The sequence below is a fragment of the Scyliorhinus canicula genome, chromosome 2, assembly GCF_902713615.1.
Source record: "Scyliorhinus canicula chromosome 2, sScyCan1.1, whole genome shotgun sequence".
NCBI lineage: Eukaryota > Metazoa > Chordata > Chondrichthyes > Carcharhiniformes > Scyliorhinidae > Scyliorhinus > Scyliorhinus canicula.
Window position 1 is genome coordinate 151362901 of NC_052147.1, and position 21136 is coordinate 151384036.

At 43.0% G+C, this 21136-nt stretch overlaps 1 protein-coding gene across 35 annotated transcripts in view; it reads left to right on the forward strand.

The window, feature by feature from the left end:
• The window catches only part of pcbp3 (poly(rC) binding protein 3), a 251594-nt gene that overhangs the window by 126337 nt on the left and 104121 nt on the right, over positions 1–21136 (forward strand). For 34 of the 35 annotated variants that reach the window (XR_005459230.1, XM_038787803.1, XM_038787774.1 and 31 more), the window contains one exon: positions 8725–8813. The gene's annotated coding sequence lies outside the window, so the exon portion shown is untranslated. Of the gene's footprint in view, positions 1–8724; positions 8814–18225; positions 18378–21136 lie in introns of those variants that run through there. The other variant, XM_038787704.1, reaches the window with a different exon arrangement.

Consider the following 21136-nt stretch of genomic DNA (forward strand, 5'->3'; position numbering starts at 1 on the left):
GGCTACAGGCTGTGGCTGCTGGGCTACAGGCTGTGGCTGCTGGGCTACAGGCTGTGGCTGCTGGGCTACAGGCTGTGGCTGCTGGGCTACAGGCTGTGGCTGCTGGGCTACAGGCTGTGGCTGCTGGGCTACAGGCTGTGGCTGCTGGGCTACAGGCTGTGGCTGCTGGGCTACAGGCTGTGGCTGCTGGGCTACAGGCTGTGGCTGCTGGGCTACAGGCTGTGGCTGCTGGGCTACAGGCTGTGGCTGCTGGGCTACAGGCTGTGGCTGCTGGGCTACAGGCTGTGGCTGCTGGGCTACAGGCTGTGGCTGCTGGGCTACAGGCTGTGGCTGCTGGGCTACAGGCTGTGGCTGCTGGCTACAGGCTGTGGCTGCTGGGCTACAGGCTGTGGCTGCTGGGCTACAGGCTGTGGCTGCTGGGCTACAGGCTGTGGCTGCTGGGCTACAGGCTGTGGCTGCTGGGCTACAGGCTGTGGCTGCTGGGCTACAGGCTGTGGCTGCTGGGCTACAGGCTGTGGCTGCCTGGGCTACAGGCTGTGGCTGCTGGGCTACAGGCTGTGGCTGCTGGGCTACAGGCTGTGGCTGCTGGGCTACAGGCTGTGGCTGCTGGGCTACAGGCTGTGGCTGCTGGGCTACAGGCTGTGGCTGCTGGGCTACAGGCTGTGGCTGCTGGGCTACAGGCTGTGGCTGCTGGGCTACAGGCTGTGGCTGCTGGGCTACAGGCTGTGGCTGCTGGGCTACAGGCTGTGGCTGCTGGGCTACAGGCTGTGGCTGCTGGGCTACAGGCTGTGGCTGCTGGGCTACAGGCTGTGGCTGCTGGGCTACAGGCTGTGGCTGCTGGGCTACAGGCTGTGGCTGCTGGGCTACAGGCTTGTGGCTGCTGGGCTACAGGCTGTGGCTGCTGGGCTACAGGCTGGCTGGGGCTACAGGCTGTGGCTGCTGGGCTACAGGCTGTGGCTGCTGGGCTACAGGCTGTGGCTGCTGGGCTACGGGCTGTGGCTGCTGGGCTACAGGCTGTGGCTGCTGGGCTACAGGCTGTGGCTGCTGGGCTACAGGCTGTGGCTGCTGGGCTACAGGCTGTGGCTGCTGGGGTACTGATTGGAGGGAGAGAGCAGCCGGCAGTGTCAATTTCAGCGGCCGGCTCACTTTGATCCGGAGAGGGAAGCAGCTGCTCTCACTGAAACAATCAGCCGACCGCTGAAATTGACACTGCCCGCTGCTCTCTCCCTCCAATCAGAAACATTAAAACTTAAAAGTTGGATTGGAGGGAGAGAGCAGCGGGCAGTGTCAATTTCAGTGGCCGGCTGATTGTTTCAGTGAGAGAGCAGCTTCCCTCTCCGGATCAAAGTGAGCTGGCCGCTGAAATTGACACAATTGACAGTTGGGGTCCATAAGCCCCCCCGCGGTATATTGCGCAGCGCGGTATAACGGGGGACTACTGTATCCCACTTAATATGCCTCACAACGCCAGGGTCCCAGGTTCGATTCCGACCTCTGGTGACTGTGTGTGGAGTTTGCACATTCTCCCCGTGTCTGTGTGGGTGTCCTCGGAGTGCTCTGGTTTCCTCCCACGGTCTAAAAATGTGCAGGTTAGGTGGATTGACCATGCTAAATTGCCTTTGGTGTCCACAAGGTTAGGTGGGGTACAGGGCCTAGGTAGGGTTCTCTTTCGGAGGGTCAGTGCAGACTTTATGGGCCGAATGGTCTCCTTTTGCACTGTCGGGATTCTATGTCTCCCTTCCCACTGAAATATACTTGCAATGTCAACTCCACAAATGTCATAGAATGTCTTAAATCCGATCATTGAAATTAATAGTTAATTTTTTGGTAACTAACTTACATGCTTTTGTCTATTTTTTGTCGGTCGCTGAAATAGTCTGGAGATTTTTAATGTGCTTCACATTCCAAAATATATTAAGCCCTTCGTTTCCTTTGTCTAGTACTCTAGGCACTGAAAATATTCCATAATATTTTGCTGATGGCAACAGCAGATTATATTGCACACAAAAGCTGATGGAGACAGTTTTTGGGGGTGGGGGAAGATGGCCATTATTAACTTATTGAGCTGTTTGCTTTTGTTGAATATTGGTTTTAGCTAGAAGGCCACAGTACAAGTATTAGAATGAGCTGGTCACTTAATGCAGCACAAGGTAGAATGTTCCATTAGTTCTCCTCATCTACAGGACAGAAGCATATTTATCTGTTAGATGTTAAATCGCAATATATATAATGTATGGTGCAAAAGGTTGGAGGAGATGCCATTTCACCTGTATCAGAAATGTTAAACCGTAATCTTGGTATACTTCTGATTTGCACCATGGAATTTTATGTCTGACTTAGTGGTCTGCAGATATTGCTGCCGTTGTGTCACTAATCAACTAAAATAGTTTTGCATTGGGTGGGTAAGTTTTTTTTTCTCTCCGTTCGTTCATGATGTCTGGCCACTGTAGGGATATCATGGTTGTGTTGTAATTCACCGACTGACCACTAGAAGTTCATTAGTATATAAGTGAATGTCAATCAGGTGACCCCACCCCCAGACTGATTAGGGAGCTGGGAGAGAGGTTGTTTGTGCATGTTCATACTGTTGTTCATCTGTTGGCATATAGTTGACCCACAGTTAATGTTAATAAATAGTTTATAACTTTAGCTACAAGTGTTCTTGTAATATAAATCAGGCCATCCGACAAGAACACTACAGCCACAATACTGAAGCATTACAATGCATGATTTTAGCAACTTTCTGTTTTTCTTTTTAAAAGAAAACAGTGGGAACATCTGTCCCTAATGAAAGTCCGTAATGAATGCCAATCTTTACACTAACCTGCCTTCAATTATAAGGTCAGAAGTGGGGATGTTTGTGGATGAATGTTCACCATTCGCAACTCCTCAGATAATGAAGCGGTCTGTGTCCAAATGCAGTAAGACCTGGACAATATCCAGGCTTGGGCTGACAAGTGGCAAGTTACATTCGCGCCACACAGTGTAAGGCAATGACCACCTCCTACAAGAGAGGACCGAACCATCGCCTCGTGACATTCAGTAGCATTACCATTGCTGAATCCCCCACAATCCAACATTCTGGGGGTTACCGTTGACTAGAAACTGAACTGGACTATCCATATTAATACTGTGACTACGAATGCAGGTCAGAGACTAGGAAGAAGCCGACGGCGAGTAACTCACCTCCTGAACCCCCCAAAAAGCCTGTTAACCATCTAAAAGGCACAAGCCAGGAGTGTAATGGAATACTCTCCACTTGCCTGGATGAGTGCAGCTCCAACAACACTCAAGAAGCTCAACACCATCCAGGACAAAACAGCCCGCTTGATTGCTCCCCCTTCAATAAACATTCAAACCCTCCACCACCGGCGAACAGTGGCTGCCGTGTGTACCATCTGCAAGATGCACTGTAATAACCCACCAAGGTTCCTTTGACAGCACCTTCCAAACCCACCACCACTACCATCTAGAAGGACAAAAGAGCAGCAGAGACCTTACTCGCCACCCGACTTGGAACTATATGAAATGAAAATGAAATGAAAAATCACTTATTGTCATGAGTAGGCTTTAAATGAAGTTGCTGTGAAAAGCCCCTAGTTGCCACATTCCAGCGCCTGTTCGGGTTGCAATATCTCCGTTCCTTCATTGTTGCTGGGGCAAAATCCTGGAATTCCAGGCCTAACAGCATATTGGGTGTACCTACACCTGAAGGACTGTAGTGGTTCAAGAAGCCAACTCACCAGCACCTTCTGAAGGGCTACTAGGGATGGGCAATAAATGCTAGCCTATCCAGCAATGCCCACATCCGTCAATTAATTTTTAAAAAGCTGAACAATCACAAGCAAGATCTTTAAGAAAGCTTCTTACAAATGAGAGACTTGGACTTCCGGTTGCGGCTATGTGGAGCAAAGCCGCACGTTCGGCAGCTCCCGCTAGAAACGGACTTTGGGACTCTTTTCAGGGCCCCAACTGAGCTTTTTTGACGATTCTCGACATGGGAAGGGGTCTGCAGTAGATCCCCAGGGTTCTATGGTCCGGACCAGGAGTGGGGTGAGCAGAAAAGCGGTTTCAGCGCCCCTGGAAAAGCGGGGGAAGGGAAACAAAATGGCGGCCGGCAGAGCCCTCTGAGTGGAGGCAGTGGGCGCAGGAGCAGCAGGAGACTCTTCGGCGCTGCGTCCAGGAGCTTACGGTGGAGTTGCTGGAGTCGCTGAAGGCTACCACCGGTAAGCTGATGGAGACTCAGACAGCCCAGGGGGCTGCAATCCGGGAGCTGCAGCAGCAGGCCTCCGAAATGGAGGATGAGGCTGCGGCCCTTGCGGGGAAGGTGGAGATGCACGAGGCGCTCCATAAAAAGTGTCAGGAGCGGTTCAAGGAGCTGGACAACCGGTCGCGGCGGACAGATTTATGGATCCTGGGCCTCACTGAAGGGCTGGAGGGGTCAGACCTGGCGGCCTATGTGGTCGTTTTGCTGAACTCGCTGATGGGAGCTGGGTCCTTCCAGGGGCCCCTGGAGCTGGAGGGGGCCCACAGAATACTGGCCAGGAGGCCCAAGCCGAATGAGCCGCCGCGGGCGGTGCTGGTGCGGTTCCACCGGTTCGTTGACCGGGAGTGCGTGCTTCGGTGGGGCAAGAAGGAGCGGAGCAGCAAGTGGGAGAACACGGTGGTGCGGATCTTCCAATACTGAAGTGCGGAGGTGGCTAAGCGGAGGGCAGGGTACAACCGGACGAAGGCGGTTCTCCACAGACAGTGTGTGAAGTTTGGCATGTTGCAGCCGGCGCGTCTGTGGGTCACCTACAAGGACCGTCACCATTATTTTGAGTCCCCGGAGGAGGTGTCGGCCTTTGTGCAGGCCGAGAAATTGGACGCAAACTGAGGGTCAGGGATGGGGGTTTGTATGTAAATGCAACTGTCTAATTTTTTCTTTGGAGGGGGGTGTTCTCTGTTTCATGCAGGATGTGTGTTGGCTTTAGGGTGGGTGGGGTGATGTCTTTATGTCTTTTTGTATGGGTCTGGTGGACGGGTTCGGGCAGGAAGGTAAACTGGGAGTGCGGGGAGCTGGTGGTGGAGACCGGCAATGGGAGTTGCCCTAGAGGTTGCGGGGTAGGGCAGGGCGAAAGCGCGGGCTTTCCTCTGGTTTCCCGTGCTGCGGGGTGATGGGAGCAGGGTCGGGGCTGAGAAGCGCGGGACTTTGCTGGTTGTTATTTTCCCGCGCAAGAGTTGGGAGGGGGAGGGGGGAGAGACTGCTGATGGGCACGGAGGAAGAGGAGTAGCCCCACGTGGGGAGGGGTCAGAGGTGTGGCGGGAGTTGCCGGGGTCAGCAGAAGTTAGCTGGCTCACGGGAGTGCAATGGAGGGGGTGGTGGTGGTGGTGGTGGCGGCTAGGGGGGGTCCTAGTCTGGGGGGGGGGGGTACTGGGTTGCCGCTGAAATGGCCAGGAAGGAGCTGGAGTATGCTTGAGGGGGGGGGGGGGGGGGGGGGGAAAGAGTTGCCGCTGTGGGGAACAGGCCGAGCGGGGGGCGCTGGCCAGTGGCGGGCAGGGGAGGGGTTATGGCTAGTCGGCAGGGGAGGGGTGCAGGGTGATGACCTGGAATGTGAGGGAGCTGAACGGGCCGGTCAAGCGGGCCCGGGTGTTTACACACTTGAAAGGGCTGAAGGCGGATGTGGCCATGCTCCAAGAAACGCACCTGAAGGTGGCGGACCAGGTTCGACTGAGGAAGGGGTGGGTGGGCCAAGTATTTCATTCAGGGCTGGATGAGAAGAATCGGGGGGTGGCGATCCTGGTGGGAAAGAGGGTGTCGTTTGAGGTGTTAAATGTGGTGGCTGACAGTGGTGGGAGGTATGTGATGGTGAGTGGTAAGCAGTAGGTGAATGTTTACGCCCCAAACTGGGATGATGCGGGGTTTATGCGGCGCAAGTTGGATCTGGAGGCGGGGGGCCTGATCATGGGGGGGTGGGGGGGACTTCAATACGGTGCTGGATTCCCCTGGATCGATCCAGGTCCCGGACGGGTAGGAAGCCGGCGACGGCTAAGGTGTTGAGGGGGTTTATGGATCAGATGGGAGGGGTGGATCCCTGGAGGTTTGCGAGGCCAAGGGCCAGGGAATACTTGTTTTTCTCCCACGTGCATAAGGCCTATTCGGTGGGAGGGAGAATTGTGTACATGGGTTTGTTGGATGTGGCGGGTGTTATCTCTTTCCTTTTTGTTGCTTGCTTTTTTTTGTGTTCTAGTAGTATCTTTTGTAGTTGGCTGGGTGTTCTTGGGTTTTTACCATGGTTGTGTTGTTAATATTGTTTTGTTGTTTATATTTTGTGAAAACCTTAATAAAAATTATTTTTTAAAAAACAAATGAGACACATGGCGAGTTTAAAGTTGGCTTTGCACTTGCTGTTGAATTTGCATGAGCAGATTGGAACAGGAAAAAAAACGTACTTATAGCCCTTGAAGGCCATGATCACCGTATCCTTTCTTTTGTGATGACACCCGTGGCCAGTGGTAGGTCAAATTCATTGCTACTTGATCCAGAGTCACGACACAAGTGAAATTAGATGTTATTTTAAAATATCCTGAGGTCCTTGGCTGAGCCCAATAAACTGCAGGCACCAGGTTTGTAACTTTAACACCAGTACCTTTTATTATATAGAGTATTATAATTAAACTGACAGAAAAATGTAACTGACTACCTAACACTCCTTTCCCAAACTCCCCCACCACTCTCCACACTCTCAAGCGCGCAAACAACAGAGGAGAAAGGGTGATTGAGAGGTAAAGAAAATATTGACAAATATAAAAGAATAAAGAATCTTTGCACTTGGATGGCTTCCGATTAATGTCTTTCTGGAGTTCAAGCTTGCGTTTTGGTACTTCTAGGTTTGAGAGTTTTCTTTCGCAAGGTTGTCTACTTTCTCTGTAGATTCAGGATTATTTTAAATTTACAGCAAAGATGTGCTAGACATTCACTGGTTTTAGAACTATAAAGCAGTTCTTTACTTCAGCAGCCAAGAGAGAGAGACTGCCTCTTTCACATCGAAGGTCTAAACACTGATGCCCAACTCTCAAAAAGCATCACATGGGAACCAATCAATGACTATTTTCAGGCAGAACCCTGACCCTGGCCAACCCACAAGTTGCCAGGCAGCCAATCTAACTGACTTCCTCAAGGCTGGTTCCTAAGATTCACATGGCGCTGACATGCTTGTTTATCCTCTCCACTTCAAAAACCTAGGAACACAATGTCTTGACCATCAGGCTGCTTCTGCTTGAGTCTGCTGCTTAAAGGCACATTCCATGGACCAAAAGTGTTTTAAAAAGAAAATGGGAACAACGGAAATAGGAAGGACTTTTGCGCTTTAAACCCAATTAGTAGTTAAATAGTCATGGTCTTTGTTTCATGAGCAACGCGTCATCGGAATAACTCATTAGAATTTGTTTTCTCTCAAATTAAATTTATTCTTGAATTATTTGTGGGTTACAGTGAAATTTTACCAACATTACTATCGCACCTGGAATTCCAATTCTTGTAGCATGATGTCATTGACTCTAAATTGAATTTGTGTGTGACGGTGACAGGAGAATATGACTTGAATTAGATTAATTATGTCTTAATTTGTGGACGAGGATGCCAACCATAACCAGAATAATAGTAGCATTAATGTAGTACAAAGCCTAGGGTAGTTCGCAGCGTAAGTCCAAATTAAATTTGACACCAAGCCACATATGACAGATGACCGGAAGCTTTGGTCCAAGCATATCTTAATGGAGAGAAGGCTTTAGGGAGGAAACTCGTTTTTTTTCTACGCAGCTGAGAAATGGTTGTTTCAATGGATCTTAAGTTAATATTGTGTATTTAGTTTTCCACGAGACAGGTAGTAATTGCTGAACAGAAGTTAGGTTCCAGGAGTATTCTCTTTTCAAGTCCATGTGATGAGCTGCCTTACTTAACCATTTGAGCTCCTCTAATTGTTTGAGCGTTGTAACTTATTCTGTTGTGTGGATTTTGGAAGTCAAGTCACTCCAGTGTAAACCAGTGCAATCTTAATCTTATACTTTACTAATTTTCCCCAAAAATTCAAACTCCCTGCAAACTTTCTTTGAAAGGAAATCATGTGAAATAGCAATACCGTGCAACATCTATCTGATTGAATTATGAAGAAGTTAAATACTGTGTTCATTGCAGTTGGATTCAATTTTGAATCTTGCATGAAGGCATTCCTTTTTGATTATGCGGTCATGAATTTTGAGAGCTCCACTTTATCTTGAACTCTAATCTAGAATCGAATACCATAATTGTGATTTAGTACATGTCCGTTCACTTACGGTGAAAGATGAAATCTTGCAACAGCCCTGAAATTAACTTGCCCTTTTTGGGGCAGAATCCTAATCATATGAATTCATGGCATTTGGGGTATGGGATCCACGCTTAAAATTGACTGCAGTTTACAAATAATTGGACCAGGTGTTTGCCTGGTGTTGCACCTCGTTTCAGGCATTAGAATATTTACCTTTGGGATCAGAAGAAAAGTGCAGCAGAGAGACCATGGCTCATTCTGCCAGTAATACCAAGATATACCAATTGAGATCCTTATTTCCATTTTTCTCCCCTATTTGAAATTCTCTTGGCTGCCTTAAGCAGCTTCCTAATTTATTCACTAGCTGAATTAAATCTTTTCACTTTCCCAATCTTGCTAGAATTCTGTAATATTTTCTGATGTTCATCTGTTGCAGACAACATTAGGAAACACTAATATCAACTGGTGACAGAAAACAGCGACTGCATCTCTCCCCAAATCGGTTTTAAAAATAAACAATCCAAGGTAAGTGGAACTAACAACTTGAAATGTACAACTTTGTAAATTAAACAATTAAAAAGCAGATATTTGACCAAGTTGATATTTGCTTTATCAAGATTTGCTGTTTGAATCTGCGATTTTCCTTTTTAAAAAATATCAAGTGTTCTGTAAGCCATACTGCTAACAAGGGTATTAATTCACTGTTATGTTTAAAAAAAACACATGGGATACCAGAATTCCTGTCTTGAATTCTAGAATGTGATTGGCTTTTACTTTTCTCAAAGTATGATATTTGTATGATATTCTTGGCTCAGCGATCGCACTGCTTTTAGATCAGGAGGTTGTGGGTGCAAGCTCCATTCCAGAGACTTAATCAAGTTGTGTGAGACGTGAGGTCCATGATCAGGTAGAGAAGACAATGAATTGACATCTAGAATGGTCCTGTGGCGAGGGCAGCACGGTTGTGCAGTGGTTAGCACTCCAGCCTCACGGCGCCGAGGTCCTAGATTCAATCCCGGCTCTGGATCATTGTCCGTGTGGAGTTTGCACATTCTCCCCGTGTTTGCATGGTTTTCGTCCCTACAATCTAAAGCTGTGCATGGTAGGTGGATTGACCACTCTCAATTGCCCCTTAATTGGGTATTCTAATTTTTTTTTCAATTATGTTTTTTAAAAAGTGGTCCAGTAACAAAGTATTTTCTGAAGTCTACTGCTTGGTTGATTTTTGGGCATGTGGAAAAGATACAAAAAACTCTAATGCTCTGCCTGTTCATTATGACTGTCATTTTTTAAATAAGTATTTTTTTCCGTTTTCTTTTCCGACAGAAAAGAATTGGAAAGAAGTTACTGTCATTGTTGGGTTTTTAATGGCTTTTAATTTTGTGAACAAGGTACCTAGAGAAGTGTTAGTGATTATGCTAAATGGTTCTCCACCAAGAACAAACCTGGTAGATTGTGAAGCTAATTGAAGAACACCTCATACTTATTGTATTGGAAAATCATTCCTTTTCAGATAGACAACAAAGGGGAAGGGAAGGCTGAGAGCAACCAAGTGGGCAGACTCAGTGAAATGCTGAAAAAACAATTAACAAACATCAGACTGTGAGGCAGTACTGTGTGCTTATTTTACATCATTGCATGAAAATAAACTACCGATTGAACAAATTTGCATCTGTTTATGATCTGGCTTTGTATGTTCAATGAAAAAGGCTGTGCAATGATTTGTATCCAGCTATGCCTCACCAAGTTAACTTGGTCAGTCTTGGAAACCTTGAAAGATTAAAAGTGTGAAAGGCAACTTTTGTTCAAATGTGGTAAATATGTGCAGGGGAGTTAAGTATAGGATTGAGAGGGCAGCACGGTGGCCTAATGGTTAGCACAACCGCCTCACGGCACTGAGGTCCCAGGTTCGATCCTGGCTCTGGGTCACTGTCCGTGTGGAGTTTGCACGTTCTCCCTGTGTCTGCGTGGGTTTCGCCCCCACAACCCAAAAATGTGCAGAGTAGGTGGATTGACCACGCTTAATTGGAAAAAATAATTGGCTAATCTAAATTTATTAAAAAAAAAGAAAAAGTATAGGATTGAGATTAGATAATTTAAGGCAGTGACTGACTCCTTTGAACCCAAAAGGAATCTAGCAGATTAAAATTTGTAACAATTTACCTCATCCAATCATTTACGATTCCATGTTTATGGGATTTTGCACAATTTAAAAGTACAGTTACAAAAGTATGTCCATTCCTGCTAAGTGTCTTCAATGTGAGACCTATTTTGAAGCTTATTAATTGACAAAATAAGCACAGGTCGATAAATTGAAAGGGTCTGCAATCAGTGCCATTCTTGCTGATGATAAAATCTTAACCTTGACACTTCCGCTGGTGTTGAATGCTGCAGGGTAATATTCCTTTATTTTGGAGTTGAAGTGATGCAATTTGTTTTAATGCGATTCAAATTTCTGGTTCGCATATCCATCTGATGTGGGACTGTGGTCACAAGCCAAACCTCCTATATCGTGCATGGCAACCTTCCAAGTGGTTTTAAATTCTAGCTCTAATTTAGAGCTTTCAATGTAGTGAGCTTTGTGATAAACTTTACTTCATATTCCTCTATACAGTAGTACAATTTGTATTTTTTGACCCTTATGCTCATTTGGAAGATGAAGGTGAATGAACAAATTTAATGGTATTGATTAACCGTATGTGTCCTACACCCTGAGGGGCTACAACTCTTGCCATTTGTTCAATTCCCATCCTAGGACCCTGGACTGAGTATAATGCATTTTCACGCCCTTCTAGAATAATTAGTCATAGGGGTTATTATGACCATGCAGTGTAGGCCCCAAGGTGAATGTTGTGCCCTTGCTCGGGGCAACATGCAAGTCTACATATATGAGGGGGCTGGTAGCAATGTTCTTCAGAATCTGCTTATTTATTTTTCCATCTTTGTAGAAGAACCTCCCTAACCTTGTTTGGTAAGATACAATTTATTCACTAGCTGACAATAAATTTAACATTGACTTTTTTCCCATATCAATGGGTAGAATAATGCTCTCCGCTAAGCAACCCCTAATATTAGTGTTCATGTAAAAAGCATGGAGCCTTCTGAAGGTTTGGATATGTTTGTACAAATCAGACCAGGCTGAAAACCATTCCTTAACTTCATTGGAATCCAATACATGTTTTGTTAAATCTACACGGAAGCTGATTTCAGTTTGTTTTTTAACTAAGATTTTCAAGATGAATGAATGAAAAACAAAAATGTATTGGTGAGGTGTTAGAGACTGCTTTCGTAGGAAGAAGTTGAACTGAAAAATGTGACATTTTGGCACATTGAGGAAGAATGACCCTGAGCCTGTGACTATACTAAAATCTAACAGCATTTCATTAAAAAGATATAGTGAAATGAGTGCTCTCATATTTCCTCATTAAATGTTCTTGTCAGGTTTCATTTCTTCTCCGAATGTCTGATGCAGTTACAGATGTGTGATAGGTGCTATTACAATAGGTATAATAATTTCTTGTGTTGCTCTCAATTATCCTTTGGTTACGGTTCTGGCTGATGTTTTTTTGAATTTGATTTGGTTTGTGATAAGTAGCTCAACAGTTCCTCCTAATTTAGGGGCTTGTGGAAAGAACATTCAACAAATTCAGTTACACTCCTGGCACATGGCCAGAAATGGACCAGGAAATTATGCAACTCATGGCTCTTGATGTTTTGTCCATTAAAATGTATGATTATATGCTTGGTGGTGTTCTGATGTGCACTTGGGAAGCACAAAAGAGGAATTATCACCCATGGTTTCTAAGAGTTTTGTGTAAATTGTGAAAAATTAATGTTTTCAGTAGAATACACATTTGTTACCTGATCTTGCAATGTAGAATCTTCACATCTCTTCGTGTGCATGGTAATCTGCTCTGGTCCACACTCTTTAAAGCCCGTGTATAAAATTTTCAGACTGGAAGGAAGTTTACAATGATGTGCCCCAGGGATAGGTTTTAGACCTTCGATATGATCATGACCATGGCTTGGGTATGTGGCTCATACATTAAACAGTTGACAAGAACATTGGAAATGTAGCCAAGGGTAGGAACTGACTTCAGGAGGACTTTCACTCGATGCTAACTTTTGAAAGGGAATTGGATGAATTCTTGAAGGGAGAGAAAGTTACAGAGCAATGCGGAAAGATCAGGGAAGTAGGACTAATTGGACAGATCTTTGAAAAAAGCTGTCACATACACGATGGGCTGAATGGCAGCTGTTTTATCATTTAATGATTTTTTTAACAGGTGGTCTGTTAACTTGGATCCTTTAGTTTAACAAAATGCAGTAACTCCCGCAAGAGTGATTGTATTTTTGATAATGTACATGCTATAAAAGATATCTTTTGGGGCACTATAGTTCTCCTGGACATTGCTGGCTGACTTGGCCCAGTTTGTAAATTCAGGTGTTATCTGGATGATTAGCAGTGCTGCTGGTCCAAAGATTAATGTTATTTATTATACTTAGCCCCAAGAAGAGCTACATAGAGCATTTTGTGTTCCTTGGATTGTTGCCGGGGGTGGGGTTTATAAGTCATTCCGTTGCTTTGAATATCAGTGTTGTGACCTCTTAAGGTATTAGCCATGTTTCAGTAGTCTCATGCCACTGAGCCAGGAGGTTGTGGGCTCAATCCTACTCTGGAGACTTAGGCTGACATAACCAATGTAGCACTGAGGGGGTGCTGCATATCAGAGGGACAGTTTATCAGATGAGATATTCTGTTCTTCTGGTTGGATGCAAAGCCAATATTTATCCCCTAACCAACATCACTAAAATCAGATTAATCTGGATTTTGTGTTGATGCTAGCGGTGAAACTAATGTTGGTCATTTATTGTGGAGTAAATGGGACAGCAGTTTCTGGCATTCATGCATACACACTTAAATGTAGAAATCCCCACGTTGCTGTCACAGTTGCCCCCGCTCTTCCACAGGCAACACTGTCCCAGCCCTCTGCACTAAAATTATTGTAACAGTGTGAACTTGCTCTATCACCCACTTGTTACTGATCAAACTAGTCAGAAGAAGTGGAACTGGTGCATTCAGAGTATGCTATGATAATTACTGCCAGGCATCTAAAAATTAACTTTTTAAAGTGTGCAATTTCATTTGTTTAGATTTTAATTATTGGAGAATTTTAAAATGAGGCAAAGTAACTTTTTCTTTCTCTTCTATCTCTCAACAGCTTTCTTTCTCAGTTTGTGTTTTGATTTTTGCACCTCATTCAAATCTAATTTGTGCTTCCTGGTTTCTTCGGCTCTGCGTGTCTCAATGGGATTCTTCAATTTGGTTATTAGTCTTGCTGTTTCTTGCCCTACTCAGATGTCACAGCTCCCCTGTTGAGGGTATCACTCTGGATTAGAAACCCAATGAAAGCGAGTCTTCGCTCAGAAGCTTGCAAAATAAAATCTGTAGGCATCTATCAATGTGAAACGTGAGAACATTTCCTTTGCCACTTACTGAAAAATAGTCCTTTATCTGGTCATTTAACTACTGCTGATAGGAACTCACTGTGTGCAAAGTGGCAGCCACATTTTCCTATATTACAATGGTGACTAACCCTCAAAAAGTTTTAATTGGCTATAAGAGTAGTTCGGGCTATTCTGGGATTGTAAAAGATGCTAAATAAATGCAAGGTTTTTTTCTTCGAGCAAGTTGCTAGGATCAGATTGTCCTGAATTCTATATACAGTTGCACACGGTGTAGAGAGGAATTTGCCATGCCACACTGATACTTATTCATAGAGTAATGAGAGCTCTCTTGAAGAGCTGCAGTATTGACTTTGGTCCTGGGAGGAGGAGCAGTATGATTTTGAAAAACTGCTAATCCTCATTAGACAATGATCTCTATCTAACCTTGTATCTGTACTATTACAATGAATCGGACTTCCCTCGCATTCAAATCACGTTTTGTATTAAAACTATTTAATCTGTCAATGAATGTATTGCAGGGCATGCAAAAATTAGTAATTGCGTTCATTTCTTTGTGATTTTTAGAAAACCTAAACCCAAAAAAGTTATTGTTGAACATCAATAGTGTGCACAACCGTTGCATTGTAAAATGGAAAGTTCCATTACTTTCAGGACTTATTAACATAGGTAAAGTTGCAGTGCACCAACCCAGATCTTGTGTTGTACATTTCAGTGATATGAGTTTCTGCTTTGGGTATTTGCAAAGTTATAACTGGAAAAATTGGTTTTGAAATTAAGGTAATTGTGTGAGGTGGATGGATTTTTGCAGTTTCTCATCTTTCAGTGCATTATAGGAATTTGATTATATAATTTTAATCTGTTAACTCTATATCACCAACTGCAACCCCCACATACTCCCAGAAGACTACAGGTTCAATAATCACTTTAAAAGACAAGATTACTTTGTTGTTTCAGCTTCAGCCATACGTGTAATGAAAAAAATGCAACACATGTAAAAATGCTGTGGTGGCACTGTGTGCATCACTTTTAGCAAGTAAAGAAACATAACTGAATTGAACAGCATTAATTTGAACTTTGGTTATCCTACACTATTTTTAAGAGATTGTCTTATTGACTCATAAGACAAATGTGGGATTTAGCAAATAACATTGATATGCAAATTCGTTTTTTATGGTGCTGAGGAATGGAACCAGTTCCATGAGTGGTTTAATTGCATGTCGCATGCTCCATTCAAAGTTAATAGTTTGGATTTAATATATTTCTGCACTATTCAACCAATATGCCTTGATTCCAGTCCCAGATGAGTACGTCTATTGGCCTTGACTATCCATGTCAAAGCGTGTGGTTATTTTCCTCATCCATTCAGTTTAACATAGTTTTATTCTGGAACTATAAGCCGAATAAGTGAAACAGACAATGGAGAATCTGAAACTATGGAGAACAAGAGGACCACTGTCAACATCCTTGACCAATGAGATCAAAGAATTTAGAAGACCAGAATGATGGAGGAGGAAGTAGGATGAATTGAGAGTCAAATCAGGTTGCACATGGTGCATATGAATCGGGTGAGAATGAGTGGGTTCTTTCAGGGGGTAGCAGATGAGTGGGCAGGGGCCAGTGAATCACGTGCACATGTTTTGGGGTTGCGTAAAATTGGGAAGATTCTGGGTGGGAGTGTTCGTGGTCTTAGCCAAGATAATGGAGGGGAAGGTGGCGATATTTGGGGTTTCAGATAAGCCGAAGCTCATGGAGAGGAGGAATGCTGATGTTGTGGCCTTTACCTCTCTGATTGCACGGCTGTGAATTTTGCTGGAGTGGCGGTTGGCATCACCGCGGGGGTAGCAGCATGGTTGGGTGACCTGTACGACTTCCTACGGTTAGAGAAGATAAAGTATGAGTTAAGGGGCTCAGCAGGGGAGTTTGAGAAAAGGTGGGGGATGTTGTGACCGTGTTTGAGGAGTTATTCGTCGCAAGGGGCTGGGTGATGGGGGGGGGGGGGTAAAAAGGGAAAAAATCTGCGGACTGTATAGTTGATTGTTGGTAACTATGTTTCCCAGGGTGTATACTTGCTGTACCCTGCTTTGATACAAGTTTAATAAAATACATTTTTTAAAAAAAGAGTCAAATCAGGCAACGATCGAGAAATAGTGAGGACAAGAAAGATGAGAATTAGAGAGTAATAATAATAATCTTTATTGTCACAAGGAGGCTTACATTTAACACTGCAATGAAGTTACTATGAAAAGCCCTTAGTCGCCACATTCCGGCACCTGTTCGGGTACACCGAGGGAGAATTTAGAATGTCCAAATTATCTAACAGCACATCTTTCAGGACTTGTGGGAGGACACCGGAGCACCCGGAGGAAACCCACGCAGACATGGGGAGAACATGCAGACTCCACATAGACAGTGACAGGGAGTTGACCCTGGCGCTTTGAAGGAACAAAGCTGTGCTACTGTGCTGCCCATAGGAGAAAGGTAGAAAAGAAAGTTAAAGCATTTAAAGTTGTAAAAAATCTTTGACAATTTATGACCTACAGAAATCAGATTGCACCATTTCAATTGGTCCTTTTCTGGGCCGGACATCTTGTTATCAGATTAATAATTTTAAGTTCCAGCACTAAATCCATACTGAGCATAAATGCGTTCTTGAATCTGACGGGTTGAAACTGAGCTGCAGTTGGCATAATGCTAATGGCAGCATTGTACAAGTGTCCAGCAGTTTGTGGGGGCTCACAACACACCAGATATCTGTTCCTCATCATGTCACTGGGGTATTTAGCCAATAAAGGTGTGCACATTGCACTTGGTTGTTATTTTGCCATCAAATGTGGGCCATAGAGTTTTCTTTCTACTGAAGTTATTCTTTGGATTATGAAATAAAAAAATGAAATGAAATGAAAATTGCTCATTGTCACAAGTATGCTTCAAATGAAGTTACTGTGAAAAGACCCTAGTCCGGTGCCTGTTCTGCTGAACACAGTACAGGTTTGCAATTGTGAGCAAATTATATTGTCAAAAATAAGGAACTGTATCCCTGGAACCACTTCATTTATAAATTAAGATTGTCTCACTGATTTTTGCAGCAAGGTAGCACAGTGCATAGCACTGTTGCTTCACAGCACCAAGGTTTGACTCCTAGCTTGGATCACTGTGCGGAGTCTGCACATTCTCCCTGTGTCTGCTTGGGTTTCCTTAAGGTGCTCCGATTTCTTCCTGCAAGTCCCAAAAGACATGCAGTTAGGTAATTTGGACATTCTGAATTCTCCCTCTGTGTACCCAAAAAGTCGTCGGAATGTGGCGACTCGAAGCTTTGCGTAATAACTTCATTGCAGTGTTAATGTAAGCCTACTTGTGATAATGAAGATTATTATTATTTACTGGTTAGGTGTTTCCATAATTAGAAATTGTTAATTATCTACACAAAATGGGTTACTATACTCTCTACATTGGTCTGTTGGATTCTCTTCCTTTGTTTGCCAAATGAAGCAAAAGCACATGCTAAAATTGGACTTTAACGGTTTATATTCTCATAATTGCTTGAGTGCAAGTTTTGTGTCTTGAACCAGCAGCTCTGCATCATTTACATGTCACTGGTATTTTAAACTTTGCTCTAAACTTTAGGATTGGCTATCTGAATAAACTGAGGTGTGAATCACTGGGAGCTCAGGTTTTTGATCTGTAATATCTTGGTTTGCATGGATTCTGTAACTTACTATACAGTGATTTACAATGCTCCCAGTCATTTACCCAAATCCATGCTTTGTTATAGAATTAGCACAGCCAAGAAATAGTGTTAAAAATATTTTTTGTTGAAATACAAATTGAAAAGAAAATGCTTTAAACTAAAACAAAAATACAAAGAAGTAATTTGTAAAGTAAAGAGCAAAACACATGCATCGTAATGAAGTTTACATTTATTTTTATAAAATGCATAACAGGCTACATATTTAAGTTTAAAATGTGGATATATCAAATCCAGTGAAGCGTTTCCGGAATCTGACACAAAATTCAGAAAACAGTGCTGTGGACACATTTGGCTTGAAGGGAGACACTGGGTGGCTGGTTATGAGGTCGCTGAGCATTTTGCTCATTCCCTGCATCCACTTCCCAGTTCTACACAAAACATCAGTAAATATCTTCAACAAAAAGAAGTTCTACGTTAGGTTGTGTTCACCAGAAGGCTGGAATCCAGTGAAATGTACCGATTTCTAAACTGGAAGATTAACTACGGTCCCAGTAAGCTGACTTAGCATTTCGGGGAGCTGTTTTGAGCTGTGGTAATACTGGCGCAGTATGGTAGCCTGCAGCTCTCTGGACGGGGGAAGTGGTCTTTTTGATCGTGCCATTGGAATGATGAGACGTTTTAACGTAAAGTAGTCAGAAGACCAAAGAGGAGGATTTGGGAAAGGATTTAGTCACGTGGCTGGGACACTGGCTCATATGATTCCATTTTGTCCAATCAGGGCTTTCTGCTCATTTTGGATAGGACAGATAAAATCGCTATTTTGCTTCTACATTATTTTTTTTTCCTTCAATCGTTGAGCATTGTGTCGGACCATCTGTTCAGATCCACATCACGCAAAAAAAGTGGGGCAAAAACAAAGCTGCTTTTTGGGGGTAAGATGATTTTGAAGGATTTGCCCTGTAATTAACAAAGACAACTAAAATGTCCCATTTTTGTAATTGTACAAATTGTCGGGATGGCCAGGTGCCATTCTCCTTGTATAGTGCAGTATCGGTCAGTTTTATTTCTCAGTTGGTTTGATTTAAGAGCTTGGTAAATAATGTCACAGAAGAACCTTGAATTTCATAAAAATTTAATTATTTTTTTCATTGTATGCTTAGCTTTTCAGTCAAAGGTGCTAACTTTATATCGTAATTTTACACCGTAATTGGACATTATTGCTGTGATTCAAATGCACAGCAGTAATTTGTCCACTCCCTCTATCGAAACCATATGGTCGGGCAGAGCAATATGTGACACAATTTACTACATTTTTGTGTTAGTCTAACGCCAGAGATCGCTCACTGGCTTTTTCAAAATGAGGAATATATTTTAGTACTCTGCATATTTGTGACCTTGTTTGAGTTTGAAGTGGAATAGTAAGATTTATAGTAAAAGCATTTTGTTCAAATATTTTAAATTTTAAGACGGCTTATATTGTGGGAGTTGGTAAGATTGGGAGACATTGTTGAATATTATTTTGCATAGGATTATCTATTATAAACCTGGTCCTGAGTTTAGTTAGCAGTGGTCTGAAATTGGACTTGTGGTATTGAGGTTGGTTAGAACTATTTACAAATGCTCAAATAATTTGAGAAAAGCAGGTATAGTTTATCCAATTCAGGATGAGTTGTGTAACAAATCTTATTTTATTACTCCATTTCGGAATGCAACAACTGCATGTACGATTTGCCTCCGCACAGATAAATTGGAGCAGATTTCCGATCACAGTTGATGGGATGTCATTATGCTAGATGTTTGCTTTATGGAGTAATCAGATGCCATGTTTATTGTAATCTGATTGTGTACTTATAGATTAATTGCAACGCTGGCGAAACTTGGGGTTGGATGTGCAATTAAATTAATATTTACCTGTTTATTGGATTGAATAGCATTACTTTTCAGTAATTCAGTTCTGCACAAAATTGTTTCTATTGAGGAAACCACATAAAAGAATAAATAATCATCAGAGAAAGGTACAGATGCAGGAAGAAGAAAGTAATAACATTTCAGGTTCTTGGCTTTATCAAGGTGTTTTCCACTTTTCCTTTTAACAAAGCGTATGATTAATTTAGGGTTTTTCAAAATATGCATCAAACTTGAACATTACTGCATCAGAATATTGATAATTAATCTCCGTTTCAATTAACTAATTCTTTTTTTTTTAATAAACAATTTTATTGAGGTAGTTTTTGGCTTTATAAACAGTTACAAACATCATCAGAAAGAAAGCAAAAAAGGCAAAAATGTGCAAACATCCACGTACTTTCAATACTTCCATCGTAACATATTGCACAAGCCCGCTCCTCTCCCACCGGTCAATTAGCTAATTCTTATATAATCTCTGGTTTAGGCTGAGTATGAGGGTATTGGCAGCAAAGGTTTCTCGACACTTGGGGAAACTCATTGAATGTATTTCTCGTTTTTATGTGCGTAAACGTTCACCATTATATTGCAGCCATCTTTGCAAACTAATTGTATCTACTGAGTATGTAATGCTGAACATTCAACCGTAAGTGCTTGTTGGAATTTTGTGCTCTTCCATTTTGTTGATATTTTTGTGAAACAATCCTGTTAGCAAAATACAACGGCCATTTCTCAAAGTGAGCAAGCACCATAATCTCCAATGCTCAACTTTGTTTCTCTTCCTGTACCACTAATCATCTTGGGCATTCTCTTAAGAAAAATAATTGGGTTTCTACTAATTTCTGTAATTGTACTTAGTACACAATTTTAACTGCACCTGTGATGTAGCACAAGTCAACCATGGCTCAGTAGTCTTGTCTGAGATAGCAATAGGAACTTTGAGACTCACTTCTAAGGCTTGAGCACAAAATCTAGGCTGACCCCTTCACTGAGGGGTAGCTACACTAGATAACATCTTTCAACTGCTTTCTCACAAAATATCCCACAGCACTAATTAAAGAGCAGGAGATTTCTCCAGGTGTTATGCAAAACAATTATTCTTCAGTCAACACCTTGAATCAGATCACGTATATAATTGCTGTTTATGGGACAATGCTTTGTGAAAATAGGCTGCTGTGTTCCCTGTATTATAATTGCAACTAAAAAAGCACTTCATTGGCTGTAAAGTCCTGAGCTGTGGAAGGTAATGATACATAAGTATGTTTGTTCTTTGCACAACTTGCAAGATCCTGTGATCAGAGTAATACAAAGTTAGAAATATAATTTGTTTTAATCTGTTCTAAATTGTAAACATTTCAAGTTATTCATATTTGTGTACATTTCCAGTACCTTTACAGAAACCTCAATTCTTTCCTCTGCAAAGGCTATGTTCATTCCTGTTGAATTGATCCAGTCTTAAGTTAAGAAATATTGGTTAAAAATGTGAAGTTGTTTTAATATCTGCTATGGATATAAAATTGTAGAATTTACAGTGCAGAACGAGGCCATTCGCTCCTTTGAGTCTGCACCGGCCCTTGGAAAGTGCACACTACATAAGCCCACGTCTCCATCCTATCCCAGTAACCTCACCTAAACTTTTGGACACTAAGGGGCAATTTAGCATGGCCAATAAACCATAAGCTGCACATCTTTGGACCGTGGGAGGAAACCCACACAGACCACAGGAGAAAAAATGTCAACTCCACACAGACAGTCACCCGAGGCCGGAATTGAACCCAGGACCCTG